Below are 17,984 nucleotides of genomic sequence, written 5' to 3'. Positions count from 1 at the left end.
AGGTACAGAGTTAAAGAATAGAGTGCTCACACATTTGGATCCTAGGGATTTTTTTTTTCAGTACCAGAACCATTGGTGGCTAGTGCCCACTGGGACTGGTAGGATGGAAGGCAGGGAGACCAACAGTAGGCAGAGCCAATTAATTTGAGTTTTCTCCCCATCCTGTTCCCTGTTGAGTTGCACAAGGGCAGCATTGAGGCTACGCGCACCCTAGTTTCTTAAAAAGCAGTGAGACCATTTTGTCTGGGTGCGCTTTGAAACGAATCTGCACCCAGCTGTACATGTCTTTATGGTTTGATTGGAATAACACCCAGCCCCACTGCTGATGTCAGACTTTTCAGGACTGCCCACAGCAAGGCATTTCCATTGGACACACCTTGCAGCCACAGGGGGTTTATTCACCAATCTGTTTATTTATTTGTTTATTTAATAAACATCAAGCCAAACATAAGAACGAGTCTCAACTAATACAAAGAAATTGAGTTACAATAAGGGTATCAGGAAAAAAGTCTAGAGCAAGTGTACATTTGTAAGTCACTTAATTAAGAAATGACCTCCAAAAGTCTTTCTGTGTATGTGGAGACTTTCTACCTTCATTGGAAACATTAATGAATGAAAACCAGGGAACCACAAATTGTCCTGGCTTTGGAGACTTTTCCCCCCTTCCCTTTTCAGATTAAAAGAGGGTTGTGTTACTATGGATTTAAAGGGGGAAAACTGCGTTCTAGCAGCTGATTGCCTGCAACATCATGTGAACCATGCAAATTAAATGGGGATGCAAGTAGCACCAGACTCACATTAAACCTCAGTGTGAATCATCCCCTCAGAAGATTCTCCCTTTTCCCTTTCCTCCTGTGCCTTGTCTTGGACCAGCCGGATTTTTGCAGACCTGAGAGGTGTGAGCAATTCAAAGATTGGGAAAGTTCAGAAATCATAAGGCCATGGGCAGAGCCACCCCTAGGCACCAGGAAGAGGGGCAGTTGCCCCAGGCCCCGCGCTTTGGGGGGCCCCTGCGCTTGGTGATAAGCTGGGCTGCGGCAGGGTTTTTTCTCTTCAGCTGTGCAGTCTCGCCAGCTGCTTCCCGCTCTTGGGGAATCTTCTGCTCTTCGGCTGCGTGCCTGAGCGGTTTTTCCCCTCTCCGCTCATCAGCTGTGAAGCGGGTGTGCATGCGGCGCTTAGCTAGCTAATTTTAGGCGGGAGGTTTGAGTGGCTTCCTTGTGCCTGAGTGGCTTCCTTGTGCTGCCTGCTGCCCGCTCATCAGCTGTGCAGCGCTGGCTTATTCTGGGCGGAAGGTTTGAAAGAGAGAAATGTGGGGGGCCCCAACTATGCTAAGGACGGGCCTGGCCATGGGATCTATTCTCTAACGGAACTCTGAAAAGCTCTCTCTTCCCTTCCTAAAGCAGAGGTTTTCTGGCTTAAAGTAGCCCAGCTTCATAGCTGTGCAGTGAAATTGGGGAGACAGTGCGACATGCAGGGTTCACTAACTTTGTTTGAACAGGAATGCCTGCAGCAGTCTGACTGTCGAAGGGGGTATAATTTCCCTTTTATATGATATGCTTATTTTGGTTACATATGGCTCACTGAATGGTTTAAAACTGGTCTGGGAGGGGATCTGGGCAAATCTGGGGAACTGGGCTTGAAAATGCATCCAATCTCAAAAATCCCAGATTTTGAGTAAAAAGGGGAGGAGTTTGACTGACTCCATGTGTCCTCGGATTCACAACACAGAGGTGGAAACACACTGGAACCAGTGTAACTGCAAGTGTGTCCGTACCCTGAGACTAAGGAGGAAGAAACTGACAGGCAGTACCACCCCCTGGACTGGTTGTAAGGAAAAAGACAGGCAGGAGGGCAGGCTAAGTTTAGTGCAGCAGTTACCCATAAGTCCTGAAGGACGAGCCTCCACTGAACAACTGAAGTGAGCTCACATACAAGCCCAGTCCTCCTGGTTATCTAAATTAGGAACAGCCTAATTTTAGGTGGGGAAGTTTTGCTCATTTATCAAAATATTTATATACCACCCTCTCATAAAATATTAGGGTGGTTTTGGTACTTGTGCTGATTGTCTCTTAAGCTCATTGTGGTTTGTATCGTAGCACTGTTGCAGTTAATGTCTCGATCATTTCTTTATCTGTGAGATGCCTGGAGAAATTTGTTTTATGAATTACGAATAAACAAATTGTTTTCTATGCAGAGGAATGATGGTGGTGATGATGATGATACATTAGTGTAATGCAAGCTCCCAGCTACTGTCGACACAGATTCATCATCTTGGTGAAAATTAGGTCAAAGAAGAGAGAGTACAGTGCCACAGTCCAGTAGAGGCTGGCCCATAAGGGCAAATGTGGCAGTGCCCCACCAACCTCAGTCAGTCCTCACCCCTCGCCTTCGTACCTACAACCAGTCTAGGGGGTGGCATAGTCTGTCAGCTTCCTCCTATTGCTTAGGCTACGTGCACACTAGTTCCTTAAAAAGCAGCAAGCCCGTTTTGTCTGGGTGCACTTGAAACGAATCTGCACCTGGCTGTACATGTCTTCATTGTTTGACTGGAATATACCCAGCCCCACTGCTGATGTGAGACTTTTTAGGGCCTCCACGGCAAAGAGTTTGGACACACCTCTCCCCAGAAAACACCCCTCACCAGCCCTGCTTCACAGCCTCCCTGGATATTCTTGCCTAGCTGGAGTTTGCCATTGAACTCCATAAATGCCTCCTCCTTGTCTGAGTGAGCGAGTGTAGAAAGTAGCCTATTACACAAATGTGACATTTACATCAGTTGCTTTGCTCATTTTTGCCACTGGCTCTGTGCGCTACTAGCATATGGCCCCTGGAAGGTTGCCCAGATGGGAATGTGGCCCTTGGTCTGAAAAATAGTCCCCACCTTTCTCTAAGGGTTGCCACACTTTCACTGTTTTAAAAATGCCTGGCCAGTGGGCAAGCAAGGCAGAAGAACCTGATGGATCATTGGTGGCATTTGTGTCCTGTGCTAGTCTTGCGGTCACTGGTTCATATCCCCATATCCCCTGTGGGGGCCCTTGGCCAATGCCTGACCTGGCTGCCCGCCAGCACCAGGCCTGCAACGGCAGATGCCTTTTTTTGAAAAATAAAAATAAAAAATCCTATCTCAGTCATAGATGCTTTGCATGCATAAGGAAGGATGTAGCTAGGGAAGAAAATGCATCCAGGTCTGAGAAGGGAGTGAAGTACAGAATGGGAGATGTGGTGGGGGGATGGGATGGGTCAGAGCTAGGCTGAGCTCTAATCAGAGCAAACACATAGGTGGAGATGGCACTTTTGATCAGTAACGCCGTGGCAAATTCAGAAAGGCAGGGTGCCTTCATGATAGTCACAGCCATGCCATTCCCCCCTTTCTTTTGCTGCTGGATTAAGAATGAGATCCTTGTTAATGCATTCTCCCTAATAACAGACATCCCTAGCATTAAAGGGGAGAGTGTTAGCTACTGAAAAGAGTCTTCTCAGTGGCTGACTCGCCTCCTTTCACTCTGATTGGCTCCAATCAGCAGAGAAGGACAAGGAAGCAAGTTAGAAGACTTCTCAATGGCTAACATGTTCCCCTTTCATGCTGATTGCCTCGTAGGACACTGGAGACATAGGGACTGTCCTCCTAAAAAAGACCTTGGATGACTACACTCCTGCTTTCGATTAAGACCAGAGTGATTGTGGAGTCGCATTAGAGGAGGTATAGGGTACCTGTGGGTAGGGTACCTGCAACTGGGGGGGGGGGAGGTGAAAGCTCTACAGCGAGATTGCATTTTTGCAATCAGTGCTAGCCAGAAAAAAATCTCAGATGTAGAAGAGACCACCTTTGTTGTGCTCTAGGCAGAACTAGGAGCATGTTGAAATAATTTCCAAAATAATGTCTGTTCCAAGCTGCCAAGATTCCTCCAGGCTTGGGCACCTAGATATTACTATCTCTCTGTCTGATTTTGGTATTTTAAAGTTGTATTTTCTCTCTTTTAAAAACTGATACTCCACCTTCTGGGAGTGTTTGGGGAAATGGGTGGGAAGAAAGCGACGAGGGCAGGGGACATTCTCCATACACACACTGCTGGCCCACTCCCTCTCCACTCCCCTGTTAAATATACCTTGGAACAAAAGCCCTTTATGATATGCTAAAAATAAAAGCGAGGCAGGCAGTTAAGATGAACAGCAGCAGAACAGAGCTGGTCTTTCAAGGGGAATCTTAAAAAGAAATGAAACGATTGTGGTCCGTTTCACAACAAATGTGAAAGTCTGCAGAATATGGCAGAGCACTTAACTTAAGAGCCTGCCCAACTGCAGCATGGCGCATCAGAACCAACAGACGTGCCTTTTGGATGTGAGGATGAGCAAAAGTGCGCTGGCAAGGTTGGGTACTGCTTCCTTGAGACAGAAAAAGGCATGATTTCTTGTTCAGCAGTGTATCCATCACATGCAACACTGTTTCTGTTCCACTGCAGTTTGGATTCTGCAAAATCAAACTTATTCAGCTCGCTGTTCACTGTGGCCATATTTAATAACATAATTCCACACCATTCATTTCAAGGTGTGTGTGTGTGTGTGGGATATCATGTACTGAAAAAAATATTGACAGCGAATTGCAGTCTGGAAAAAAAAATAACAAAGAAAACTAATCATATTCTCCTGCCTGATTTCCATTCCTGTTTGCAGACGGACACACAAACGGACACAATTTCTGGTACCATTTCCTATTTTGAGGGAATTCTCTGACATCCTTACTGCTTATTACTGAGGGGCTGTCTGTATTTTGTGGGAGGGATTCAAGCATATACCGGGAAGTTTTGCTTTGCACAATTAAAGCACCCTGTCTCCCTAGTGCAACAAATCCACTGTAAAAAAGAAACAGGGTTTTGCAGTTGGGAAAGTGACAGCGGAATGCATTGAAAAGTGTGGACTGAACCAATGATGAATGGGAAGGTATGCAAATACCCCAGAAGAAAATCAGGATGTTGCATGTTGTACAACCTGCCCACAAACAAATCAGAATGAATGCTCAATAAAGACTGGATATTATCTAACATCCGCATAAGCCTTGTGCAAGCCAAGCAGGATGAATGCTCAATAAATAGGTCATCTGGAGGAGCCCTGGGTTAACTCTAGTTGCGGGAACAGCTGCAAAGATCAGGCAGCAATGGTGTTAGCGTTGGGATAAATCTTCCACTGCAAATGATGGCTGGTGGGAGGTGGAGGAGCTCATCAATTTATAACCAGCCAAGGAGTTAATTAAGTGGCAATTGCACTGGCAATTGGTGGAGCTGGACTCATCACTGGATAACCTCTGTGGCAGGAATAGATAAGGGCATGTTCACACATGCATGCAAATCACTTGAGTACTGTGCACTCAGCAGCTGGAGCTGTATGGGAGAGTTGGCCCCACAGCAAAGCATTGTGTTTTCCATCTGAACCTTCTGTCTACAGTGTTAACATCTGTGACACTCATTCACACATGCAAGACATCCCGTGCCTGTGTGATGGGCACAGGCAGAGCTTGGAAAAGTTACTTTTTTGAACTACAACTCCCAACAGCCTAATCCAGTGGCCATGCTGGCTGGGGCTGATGGGAGTTGTAGTTCAAAAAAAGTAACTTTTCCAAGCTCTGGATTTAAGCACCCACACGCAGAGAGATCCAGGACAAGGGGACAGCATTGTGACAACTGGAACAGCTGCAGTGATTGGAATCTGGAGGGCACCGCAGAGGAAGCTGCTATAGCCTGAGTCGGCATCTAGCTCAGTATTGTCCACACTGACTGGCAGCAGCTTTCCAGGGTATCAGGCAGGGGATATTCCCAGCCCTACCCAGAGATGCCACTAATTGAACCTGGGATGTTCTGCATGCAAGGCAGATGCTCTGCCACTGACTTAGGGCCCTTCCCCAACAACTTTGGCTACCCCTCTTCTAACACACACACACACACACACACACACACACACACACACACACACACACACACACACACACACACACACACACACACACACACACACACACACACACACACACACACACACACACACACACACACACACACACACACACACACACACACACACACACACACACACACACACCTTAAAGTGACCCATAGATGCATCTGAAAAAATGCGGTATGAGAAGCATCCCTGGCTCTTCTGAATGGACAGTGCCTAGCTAGGAGCTAGAACAAACAATCTGACCCCTCTCCCCTGCTCCAAGGGACATTTCTACACTCTGCAGCAGAGGTCGGGAAGGTAAAAGATGGGCAACTGGAAAATTCCTGGTGCTTTCTTTCCTTTCCTTCCTAGCTAGTTCTACCAGTTTCCTTATAGCAAAAAGGAAGATTTGGATTGCAAACAGCTGAAGTGTCTTGGATGCCACCACTTTCAGTTTAAATATGCCAACAATGAACATGCACACCACCACACCGAGCACATTTCAGTTTAAGGTTACTTTCAGGAACACCCTTCACCTAGTCCAAGAAGAGTTGTTTGTTGTGACTTTTTAGAGAATCAGAGATGGGAAGTAGCGAGCAGTCAGAGTGGTTTCTGCATAGAGGGAATACAGATCAGACAGAACGGGGGCTCCGAAGAGACCGGCTTGGGGGCATATATGCAAGATTGCTGCCTTTTATTCCAGAATAATTACCATTAGGCAGGCACCCTCACTATATTGTTTTAGATGCCTGCTGAAACTTTTTTTTAAAAATTCAGCAAGCCTACCCAAATGTATAATTAGGTTACCTTTATTTGCTTTAAAAGCTTTACTGATGTTATCTGTGTTTTCATGATTTTTATATCATATACACTTTTTTAAAATAGGTTTGAGGATTTTATCTGTGGGTTATCTACAATTTTGTTGCACACACAGCTTAGAGAGCTCTTTCATTACTCCGTTTGTAAATCTTTCTAAATTAGTGGCCCCAAGCTTCTTTTCCTGTGGACCACTTGAAAATTGCTGAGGGCCTTGGAGGACCGCTGCAGGATTTATTTATTTTTGTCTGTCGTAGCAATTGCAATGTGCTGTGCTGTACGAGTTTTAATTTTAATTTAAAAAATTTAATTATATTTTTACAGGCATGCCACAGACTACATGAATGAAGCTTGCAGATCACTGGTGGTCCACAGACTGCAGGTTGGGAACCCCCAGTCTAAATAAATAAATAAGACTTGACCTGGAACCAGATGCGGGCTTAATTTGCAAACAGGTTGCTGAGATATCGCAAATGGACTATTGCCATCATTGAAAATATACTGTATATATTTATTATTATTGTTGGATTTTCCCCAGAAAAGATACATCTGGATTAAATGGGGGAAGGAATACAGGCTGACATTTTCCTAGGAAGAGTTCCCTGGGAAGAGGGATTGATTGTTAAACCATCTCTTGAGAGCTGTAACTCTGTGAAGGGAAGTCTCCTAACAGCTCTCAGCACCCTTAACAAACTACAGTTCCCAGGATTCTTTGGGGGAAGCCATGACTGTTTAATGCTATGATAGTGCATTAAATGTATAGTGCTGATTGGGCCTTTGATGCCAAAGACAGCATGTGGATGGAGGATGCACACAACATACATGCATGAGGAGCACATTGATTCCACAGTAAACATCCATCTGGAGATTTCCATGACCCCCTTGGTTATGTTCTTAATAAGGCAGAATTCCCACTCCACATGTAGATCTGTGCCCTTGGGCAGCTGACAAGTCCATGTTGGCCCAGAAGGACCTGCTACCAACCTCTGGCCAATTGTGGTGGTGACAGCTGTTTCTCCTTCTCTTCTGTATTGCCGCCTGCTCAGTGGAAGGTTATCTTCTTTTCATGCAGAAGGTCCCAAGGAAGCACTCCGTCTGAAACCCTGGAGAGCTACTGCCAGTCAGTGTAGACAGTACTGAGCTAGATGAACTAATGGTCCGATTCAGTATGAGGCAGCTTCCTATGTTCCTGTCTTTGGGGAAGGACTATAGCTCAGTGGAAGAACATCTGCTTTGCATGCAGAAGGCCCGGGGTTCAATCCCTGGCAGCTCCAGATAAGACTTCAAGAGAACCCTGTCTGAAATCCTGGAGGGTCGCTCCCAGTCTGTGTCACTGGCTTCCTCAGCTTTCTGTGTCCCCTTGACCAATGGTCTGGGTGAGTAACAGGATGGGAAGGAAGAGGAGGAGCCACAGATGCCACCACTGAGGGAGGCTCAGGGTTTAAATCATGGGAGAAAGTAGTCATGAGCCACTTTGGGCACAACCTTGTGAAAAAGTGGAAGACAAATAAAAGAATGAATGAGGACGGAGCCCTGCAATAAAATCCATAGGCTCCAATGCTGAATTTTAGCCTCCATGCAGCTGTGTGTGGTTGTCATCGCGAAATGTAGGGACCTGGGTCCTTCTGCCACCATGTAAATTGAACACTGGTGGGGACCACTATTAATTTCTGTTTATTTTAAAAATTATGCCCCACTTTTCACCACATCTGGGTCTTAAAGCGGCTCACAAAAAATAAAAACACATACGATAATATACATTTTAAACATGAATCAAAACATCAGAGGATAAAACATCAGAAGATCTAAGTGGAAGCCTGCTAGTCATCTGGCCGCTGTGTTTTTGGAGCAGCTGAAGTTTAGCAAAGTGTCGTTTAGAGACCCATGAGATGAAGACGCCCTTTCAAAACTATGGGGAAGAAGAACGCAGCTTCTCTCTTTAGCTTTCAGAGCTGTCATTCAGAATATGGGAAGGTGGCCAGCCACACTAGGGAGTTGCCCAAGGCTTTCACAGAGCTGGTTGTAAATAGCAGTGCCTGGTCATTCCTGTCAGAAGTCAGTTACATAGCCCATTTTGTCCTTGATTCACACAGGATATGACTGTACCACAGCAACGCTCTACTTCTCAGAGCGGACTAAACAGTTCTTCCGAGGGCCATAGGTTCTGACCCCAAAATGGCAGACATCATGTTAATGCAGCCTCCCCCGACCAGGTGCCCTCCAAATGTTTTAGACTACAACTCCCATCAGCGCCAGCCACCACAGCTGGGCTTTGGCTCTTGGATTGTGTATGGCCGGCCTCCTCAAGTCTGGGTTTCTCTCCTAGATTAACTAGGATTGCTCTCAGATACCCTGTTGATTGAGCATTCCTCCTGATTTGTTTGCAGGGAGGCTAGATGATGTCATGCCAAGCCATTGTTCTCCCATACTTTCCAGTGCATTTCCTTGTTATTTTTCTTAGTGCAAAAAGTCCCTTTTTATTTGTTTTAGAAGCAGGTTGATTGTCCAAGATTCCCAGCCTGATCACTGACATCATCTGAAGGAGTGCTGTTAGTTGTCCCCCCCCCCCCCCGTTACAGAGGCCTGAGTGGCCTCGACCAGAAGTCTGGCATTTCGTGTCACCGATCCCATGCTATGGAACTCTTTCAGCAGAGACTTAGCAGACATTCTCTCGCTTTTGACTTTCAGGCATCTCTTGAGGGTTGGGGTTTTTTTGGGGGGGGGGTTGAGCCAACAAGGCCTTGGCAGCTCTTTAAAATGTCTCCTGAGTGGCCATGTGTATTACTATTAAATGTTTTTATGATTCAGAAAACTGCCCTGGTGTTTTGCGAGAAACTACTTTAACTGCACAACTTGAATATGCCGTTATGTGACTGAATCCGATCCACAAAATAGTGAGAGTCTAGAAGCGGCCCGTGTTAGGTCACCTCTCTCTGCCCATCTAAAAACCCACCATGCATTTGACTTAAAACTTTAGTTCTCACCTGGAGCTGAAATGAATCCTAAGGGCGTATCTAATGCTATGAAACCAGGAGTGTAGTCATCTAAAGTCTCAGGGGATCTTAGACCCCTTACTTTTTGGGGAGCAGGGTCCCAATGTCTCCAGCATCCTATAAACCAATCAGCATGAAAGGGGAATGTGTTGGTCACTGAGAAGAGTCTTTTAACATGCTTCCTTGTCCTTTCCTGCTGACTGGAGCCAATCGGAGTGAAAGGAGGCAAGTCAGCCACTGGGAAGACTCTTTTCAGTAGCTAACACTCTTCTCTTTCATGCTAACTGGCTCCTAGGGGTGCCTGTTGTTGTGGGAAAAGGCATTAACAAGGATCACATTCTCAAGCCAGCAGCAAAAAAAGAGGGGCATGGCTATGACTATCATGAAGGGATCCTGCACTCTGGACTCTAGATTTGCTACTACACTACTGCATGAAACCGATTTAGGTGCCATTGCTTCCTGCAAAGAATCCTGGGAACTGGCCTTTGGAGATCAGTGCTGAAGATTCTCAGTTTGTGACTGAGCACCATTCACAGAGCTAGGAGTTCCCCCAGGGGAAGGGAATGAATGATAAACTGACTATAGTCATGTGAACCTATAAAGCTGTTCTATACTGAGTCAGATGAATGGTCCAACTAGGTAGCTCAATATTATCTACACTGACTGGCAGGGATTCTGATAAGGAGCCTTTCCCACTTCCCAGCCCTACCTGGAGATGCCTGCAAATGAACCTGGGAACATTTTATGCATGGAAATCATGTGTTTTGCTGCTTAAGCAATGGTTCCTTTTTAAGGCTTAAATTTTCACATACAATAAGAACATAAGAAGAGCCTGCTGGATCAGGCCAGTGGCCCATCTAGTCCAGCATCCTGTTATCTCAGTGACCAACCAGTTGCCCATTGGAAGCCCACGAGGAGGACCTGAGTGCAACATCAACTCTCTCCACTTGTGATTCCCAGCAATTGGTGTTCAGAGGCACACTGCTAGGATATAGCCTTTTGTGGCTGGTAGCCATTTATAGCATTCTGCTCCATGAATTTGCCTAACCCTCTTTTAAAGCCATCCAAGTGGGAATTCTATAGTTTAACTATGCGCTGCTGTGAGAAGTACTTTCTGCAATATACTAACAGCTAACTCATTCTCTGAGTGCTGGTTCTTATGTAGACAAAAGGGCACCATCCACACACAAGGGGGGGTATCAGCAGATTGGGGAACACCCCAAGGTTTGTAGCAGCACAAAATAAAACTTTAGGGGGGGAAATTACAGTAAAAAAACAACAACAGCCTGAGGAGGACTGAGCATGTTCTGTGGCTGCAGAATGTTGGCTTACTGTTGGGGGGGGGGAGGGGAAATGACAGCAGAAAAACACGGGGAGGGAAAATGGAATGGAGTGTCCTGGAAAAGGGCATGGCTGGCTGGAATAGGAATACAGGAGCCCAGGAAGCTGCCTTATACCAAGTCAGATCATAGATCCATCTAGATCAGTGCTGTCTACACTGACTGGCAGTGGCTCTCCAGGATTTCAGACAGGAATCTCTCACAAAACTCTACCTGAAGATGTCACAGTTTGAACCTAGGAGCTCACTGCATGTATCTTGAACAGGAGCACTCTGCACTGCAACATTTTGTTGCAGGTCTCATCTGTAGTAATAATAATGACAACTCTGGTGATTTGTTATTAGTCACATGGACAGTGCAATTCGGTTTTATAAAGAAAAGCAATTGCTTCCAGTCACGCTCTGAGTTCTCCTGTGAACTGGCCCTGATTCACCCCTTTCTGCCTCTCCCAGGTGGAGAAGGCTATTGGGGAATCCCTGCAAAAGATTCCATGTGACTCATCAACACTTATCGACTGTATGTAATGATCTGAGCTGATCAGGATATACAAAGCAGGTTGCTCAAAAACCCCAGGCTCACTCCTGGGAAGAAGAAGAGGAAACCTCTTTCAAAATCTTTCTCAAGATGCAAATTTGGACTATTTGATTTGTCATACCCTTTGTTTGGTCTTTCCTTTGTTGTTATTCTAACACACCAGATCTCAAGAGTAGAAGGGGGAGAGTGCTCTCTGATATGTGGGTCTGGGATCTTTCTTGCCTTTGAAAACAATATGGACTGCCTGACATTAAAAAGTTCCCCTCCCTCCAATTTCCTATTTCGAATACATTGTGTCTGGATAGCTCAGGTGACTGTTTTCATCCCCTGTGAAATCCATTCAAAGTTCATTTTAGGCTACATAAAAATCAGTCTGCCTGATTTTAGTGGTCAAAACTCTTGGTCAGTTTGGGCCAAAGTGACGGGGTGAATTCAGCGAAATATGTATGTATTTTTATTTATTTGAAACATTTACAGCCCACACATGTTCTTTAAAGCCGTATAAAACAATGTAAAAAAAAATCCAGATCAGTTTAAAAAACAAAACAAGGCAAGAACAGAATGACAACAAAACGGGCAGCCAGCAAATCACAAAAAGATCCCATGTTGACTAGCTGAAAGCTCAAAATAATTGATTGATGTGTGTGTATAGGTTGTTTTGTTCTTGTTTTTACACGTGTTTTTAATGTGTGCTTTTGTACATCGCTTTCAGTTCTGAAAAAAAGGCTAACAACTTGCCACCACTGAGATAGGAGGGTAGGCAAGTGGGGAGAAAGTGGATAGGGAAATCTCGTTCGCCTTCTCGTGTAATGCAACAACCTGGGATCCAATGAAGCGGAATGTTGGAACCTAGGAAGCTGCCGTATACTGAGTCAGACCATTGGTCCAACGAGGTCAGCAACGTCTACACCGACTGGCAGCGGCTCTCTGGGGTTTTAAACAGGAGTCAAGTGGGGAGGAGAGCCTGGCTGGGAGTCCAGAGTCTGTGAGTTCAAATCCCCACTCATGTCTCCTGGGTGCAAAGGGCCAGCTAAAGATCATCCCCACAGTGAGTGGCTCAGGGGTTACGTGCCCTGCCACCTGTACAGCCGTGGGCAAGCTGCATAGTCCCAAGGAGCCCAGCTGCCCCCCAGCTGGCAGTTGTGGACAAGGAAGGGGCTGGCTTGTGCAGCTGTGGCAAGCTGCGCAGGTGTTAGCCAGCTGGGGAGGACTAGCCGCAGAGGGAGTCAGTGGTAAACCTCCTCTGAATACCCCTTACCATGAAAACCCTATTCATAGGGTAGCCATAAGTTGGGATCGACTTGAAGGCAGTCCATTCCCATTTCCAAGTGGTAGTGATGGCCACCAGCTTGAGTGGCTTTAAAAAGGCTTTAGACATGAAGGAAAAGGTTCTCAATTAATGGGGGAGACAAGGCTATGAATGGCTTCTAGTCATGATGGCTCTGGCTGTATAGCAGGGATGGGGAACCTTTGGCCATCCAGATGTTGTTGAATGACCACTCCCATCATCCCTGCTCATCGGCCATGCTTGCTGGAGCTGATCGGAGTTGCTGGGGAACACGAGTGGGGTGTGTGCTGTTGTGCTCGTGCCCTGCATGGGGGATACCCAGAGGTTGGCCAGAATTCTGGACTAGACAGGCCCAGCAGGGTTCTTATTGATTGTTTGTTTGATTGATTTATATCCCGCCCTTCCTCCCAGCAGGAGCCAGGGCAGCAAACAAAAATGCTAAAAACACTTTAAAACATCATAAAAACAGACCTTAAAATACATTAAAACAAAACAATGTTAAAAACATTTTTTTAAAAGCTTTAAAAACATCTTTTAAAAAGGGTTAAAAACATGATTAAAAAAAAAAACATATTAAAAAGCAAATCCAACACAGATGCAGGGTTCTTCTTAGGTTAGTGAGAGCCTTTCTCAACACAATCATCCATTTTACGTGATGCAGTGTTGTACCCATGGTCTAATCCGGCGAGAGCCAGCTCATCTGGATTCCACTTGAAAATAGTGACATTTGGGAAGGGCCCTTTATCTCTGTTTTAGGAACATAGGAGGCGGCCTTGGCCTGAGTCGGACCATTGGTTCATCTAGCTCAGTGTTGTGTGCACTGGCTGGCAGTGGCTGTCCAGGCTTTCAGGCTGGGAGTCTCTCCCAGCCCTGCCTGGAGAGGCCGGTGGTCAAACCAGGGGCCTTCTGCACGCAAAGAAGATGCTCTGCCACTGAGCGACAGCCCTTCGTTTTGGTTTGATGCCTGATTGCTTTTCAATTGGGTTGTGGATTGTAGCTGCACTTTTATCTACAGTTTTGTGTGTACGTTGCCCGGAGAGCTCTTTGATCAAGCAGTTTAGAAATCTTCTAAAGGAATGAAATGAAATAGTATCAAAACAACCAAATCTGCTGCCTTTGAGCAATGCTCATGGGTTTCTCAAAGGCATCCTGAAGAAAAGCAAAGGGCTGTCTTCTTAATATGTTCCTCAACCTCAGCAGGAGATGATGTTTTCTGTGGGGGGGGGGAAGACAGAGTAAGAAGGAGCACAGTCGTTTTCCTTGCAATGATAGGGCGGCAGCATCATCTTGTTTTGTAACCACAATTGTGTTGTCCCGCAGTAGGCATTTTCCACCAGGAGGGAAAATCCCCACACCCTTAGGGGCCAGCAGTAACATTTGCTAACTGCCATCTCTGATGTTTTTAGTGCCCCACTATTCAGCCAAATGTTGCAAAAGGAATGTTTTTTTCTTTCTTTTTATTTTTTATTTTTTAAAAAATCAGTGGGATAAACAGTCATTTTGGTGTGAACTTAACTCAGGGTGGCTTCCGATATCACTTTTTCTTTCTTTCTTTCTTTCTTTCTTTCTTTCTTTCTTTCTTTCTTTCTTTCTTTCTTTCTTTCTTTCTTTCTTTCTTTCTTTCTTTCTTTCTTTCTTTCTTTCTTTCTTTCTTTCCTTTTTCTTTTTTTTAAGGGCCAAAACTAGATCTATTGATAAATACATGGCTGTCTCCTCGGTTCTTGAGTTTACTCTCCCCCTTTGTAATGTTTAATACAATGTTTTTTTTAATTCACTTATGCCCCACCTTTCCTCCAAGGAGCTCAAGGTGTCAGACATGATTCTCCTCCTCCTCATTTTACCTTCACAACAATCCTGTGAGGTAGTTTAGGCTGAGAGAGAGAGAGAGAGAGAGAGAGAGAGAGAGACTGGCCCAAGGTCACCCAGTGAGTTTCTGAGGTCTTAGTCCATCATTCTAACCACTGCACCACTGGCTCTCTCTCACTCATGTCCTGATATAAAGATATTGGATTGTATAAAATGCTAACCCTTCTCAGAGTAGAACCAATGAAATTAGTAGACATGGCTAACTTAGGTCCATTAATTTCAATTGGTTCTATTCTGGATACAAGCCATTCTGTAATTTCTCCACCCCCGTTACCACTACCAGCCAACAAATTCTTTCATGATTTGTTTCCTTCAAGGAGCTTAAAGTGGCGCCATACATATTTGTGCCGAGCAAGTCTCACTGTCCTGTGTACTACATGCGCATTCATTCATTTTCATGCTCTGTCCACCTAATTCTGCCTGCTTATGTGAACAAGATGGCATCAGACAGCAGAGATAAGGTAGGAAACTGGCCTGCAGGAAATGTTAAGATCAACATTCATCTTGCATCCAGTTCTAGTCTCCACACTTCAAGAAGGATGCAGACAAACTGGAACAGGTTCAGAGGAGGGCAACAAGGATGATCAGGGGACTGGAAACAAAGCCCTAAGAGGAGAGACTGAAAGAACTGGGCATGTTTAGCCTGGAGAAGAGAAGACTGAGGGAGATATGATAGCACTCTTCAAGTACATGAAAGGTTGTCACATAGAGGAGGGCCAGGATCTCTTCTCGATCGTCCCAGAGTGCAGGACACAGAATAATGGGCTCAAGAAGCCAGATTTCGACTGAACATCAGGAAAAACTTCCTAACTGTTGAGCCATATAACAATGGAACCAATTACCTAGAGAGGTAGTGGGCTCTCTGACACTGGAGGCATTCAAAAGGCAGCTGGACAGCCATAAGTCGGAAATGCTTTGATTTGGATTCCTGCATTGAGCGGGGGGCTGGACTTGATGGCCTTATAGGTCCCTTCCAGCTCTACTGTTCTATGATTCTATGTTAGTTAGACAGTTTGTGCTACTCTTCACTGCCTGCTCTGTGGTTTAGGAAAGAACATCATGCAAAGATATATGGTTAACATGCCTTTGAAAGAGCCAGTGCGGAGCAATGGTTAGACAAGGAGTGGAGAGGTCCTGATTCAAGTCAGGAAGCAGTGGGTCCCAAACTTCCCCCACCCCCACCCCCATGGATTACTTGGAAATTGCTGAGGTCTTGGTAGACCACTCAATGATTTTTCTGCTTGTTGTAGCAATTGTAAGGCTGTCAGATTTTTAATTGTATGTTTATTGCTTCTTTTATATCACAATTTTGCACATTACAATTTGAATTCCACAGAATCCAAATTGTAAATGTTCTTCAAGACCTACTGCAGACCACTGATGGTCCACAGACCACCGTTTGGGAACTCCTGCTGTAAAACACTCGTTTTTGAAGGCTGCTTTGGACATCTGTTTTTCCCCTTTTTTTGTCCTGAGAGTAGATTCTAACTGCCTTGGTTTAAATAAACTTAAAAAAAACAAGTGTGAGACTCAGACAGCAATGCCAGGTACACTTACCTGGGACAGGAGTAAGCTCCATCGAACAAAGTAGGTCTTCTCTCCAAGTCAACGTGTATAGCAGGGATGAGAAGCTGTGGTACTCTAGATGATGTTGGACTACATCTCCTGTCATCCCTGATAGGCGTTAGGAGTTCAACGACACCTGAAGGGCTGCAGGTTCAGAACCCTGATGTATAGAATGGAACTGTACAACTATATCTGCAGCTCTTTGAGATATGCAACATCTTGCATCTTAAGCTTAAACTGTTTCTTTTCAAGTAAATTTTTTATCATTGATACAGAATTCAAAAATAATACCAAACCAAAAGGAGAGATTATTGAATGCCAATAATAGATCACTTGTAGCCCTTTCATACTCATAATATCCATGGATTTTTCTTTTTCTTTTTTTATCTTAGCGTGTCTGCTAACAGCATTGGAAGTTGTGATGGTCTAGGAACACAGGGACCACCAGCCACATGGAAAGAACCTTTGGGAAATCTGGGCCAGAGCTTGGAAAAGTTACTTTTTTTGAACTACAACTCCCATCAGCCCAATCCAGTGGCCATGTTGGCTGGGGCTGATGGGAGTTGTAGTTCAGAAAAGTAACTTTTCCAAGCTCTGATCTGGGCCCACCAGACTGGTGCTGGGGGGTGGGGAGAGGTGCACAGAGCAGCTTGTCCAGTGCCTCCTCAAACCACAGGGGGCAACTCTGACCACATAGATCACCCCAGCTATTGAAATCTCAGGATGAGGCTGGGGTGATCTATGTGGTTAGAGTTGCTCAGTTTGGTTGGTCCTCAGCCTGTTGAAATATATTTATTTATAAAAAACAATTTATATACCACTATTCATTAAAAAAATCAAAGCTCTTAACCACATAAAGAAAAACACGATAAAACCATATAAAAATGTAAAACCAAAAGTCATTAACTAACTGTTGTAGAAAGAGATCTTCTTAATTCCCTGCATAAGCCTGGTGACAGAGGAAAGTTTGCAGCAGGCATTTCAAAGTCAGAACAGAAGATGCCTGATGAATCTCTATTGGTAGAGCATTTCACAGGACTGCCATGTGCCCCCATCACCAGCCTTTCCACCAAATTCTGCATCAGCTGGAACTTCAGCACCAGGGCCAAGGGCAACCCCACATAGAGCACATTGCAGTAATCCAGCCTCGAGGTTACCTCTGGTGGCAACCAGGGTGAGGTCCTTCTCTGTTGTGCCACCCAGTTTACAGAACCATCTCACCCACCCCCCCAGCTATAAGGCAGGCATGACAACCTTGCTAAGTTCCGGCACTCCTGAAAACACATTTATCCACTTAGGCCTTGTGGAGGGGGTGCGGGGAGGATTTCTGAGACCTGGCCTTGAGAACTGTTCTAGTTATATTGGGTTGAAATTGTGTTTATTGGATTGTCTTTTAAGACTGCAAATCATCTTGGGAATTAGTATGGAAGGCAGTACATAAATGTTGACAATAAATAAAAACCTAGTGTTAGCCCTGAAAGCTTCACTGCTTTCACCCGTACAACTAGCTTTAGCTAGACTGGGGTCATGCCTTCAGCTACCCTTGATGTGTGTCAGGAATAAAGGGCCTACTGTGACCATGTCTACTCAGAAGTATGTCCTATTGAATTCAATGCAACTTACTCTCAGGTAAGCAGGGTTAGGATTGCA

This window comes from Rhineura floridana, chromosome 15 (assembly GCF_030035675.1).
Source record: "Rhineura floridana isolate rRhiFlo1 chromosome 15, rRhiFlo1.hap2, whole genome shotgun sequence".
In the NCBI taxonomy this organism is placed as follows: Eukaryota; Metazoa; Chordata; class Lepidosauria; order Squamata; family Rhineuridae; genus Rhineura; species Rhineura floridana.
The sequence above is the reverse complement of the archived record's forward strand: the minus strand, read 5'-3'. Positions refer to the sequence as shown.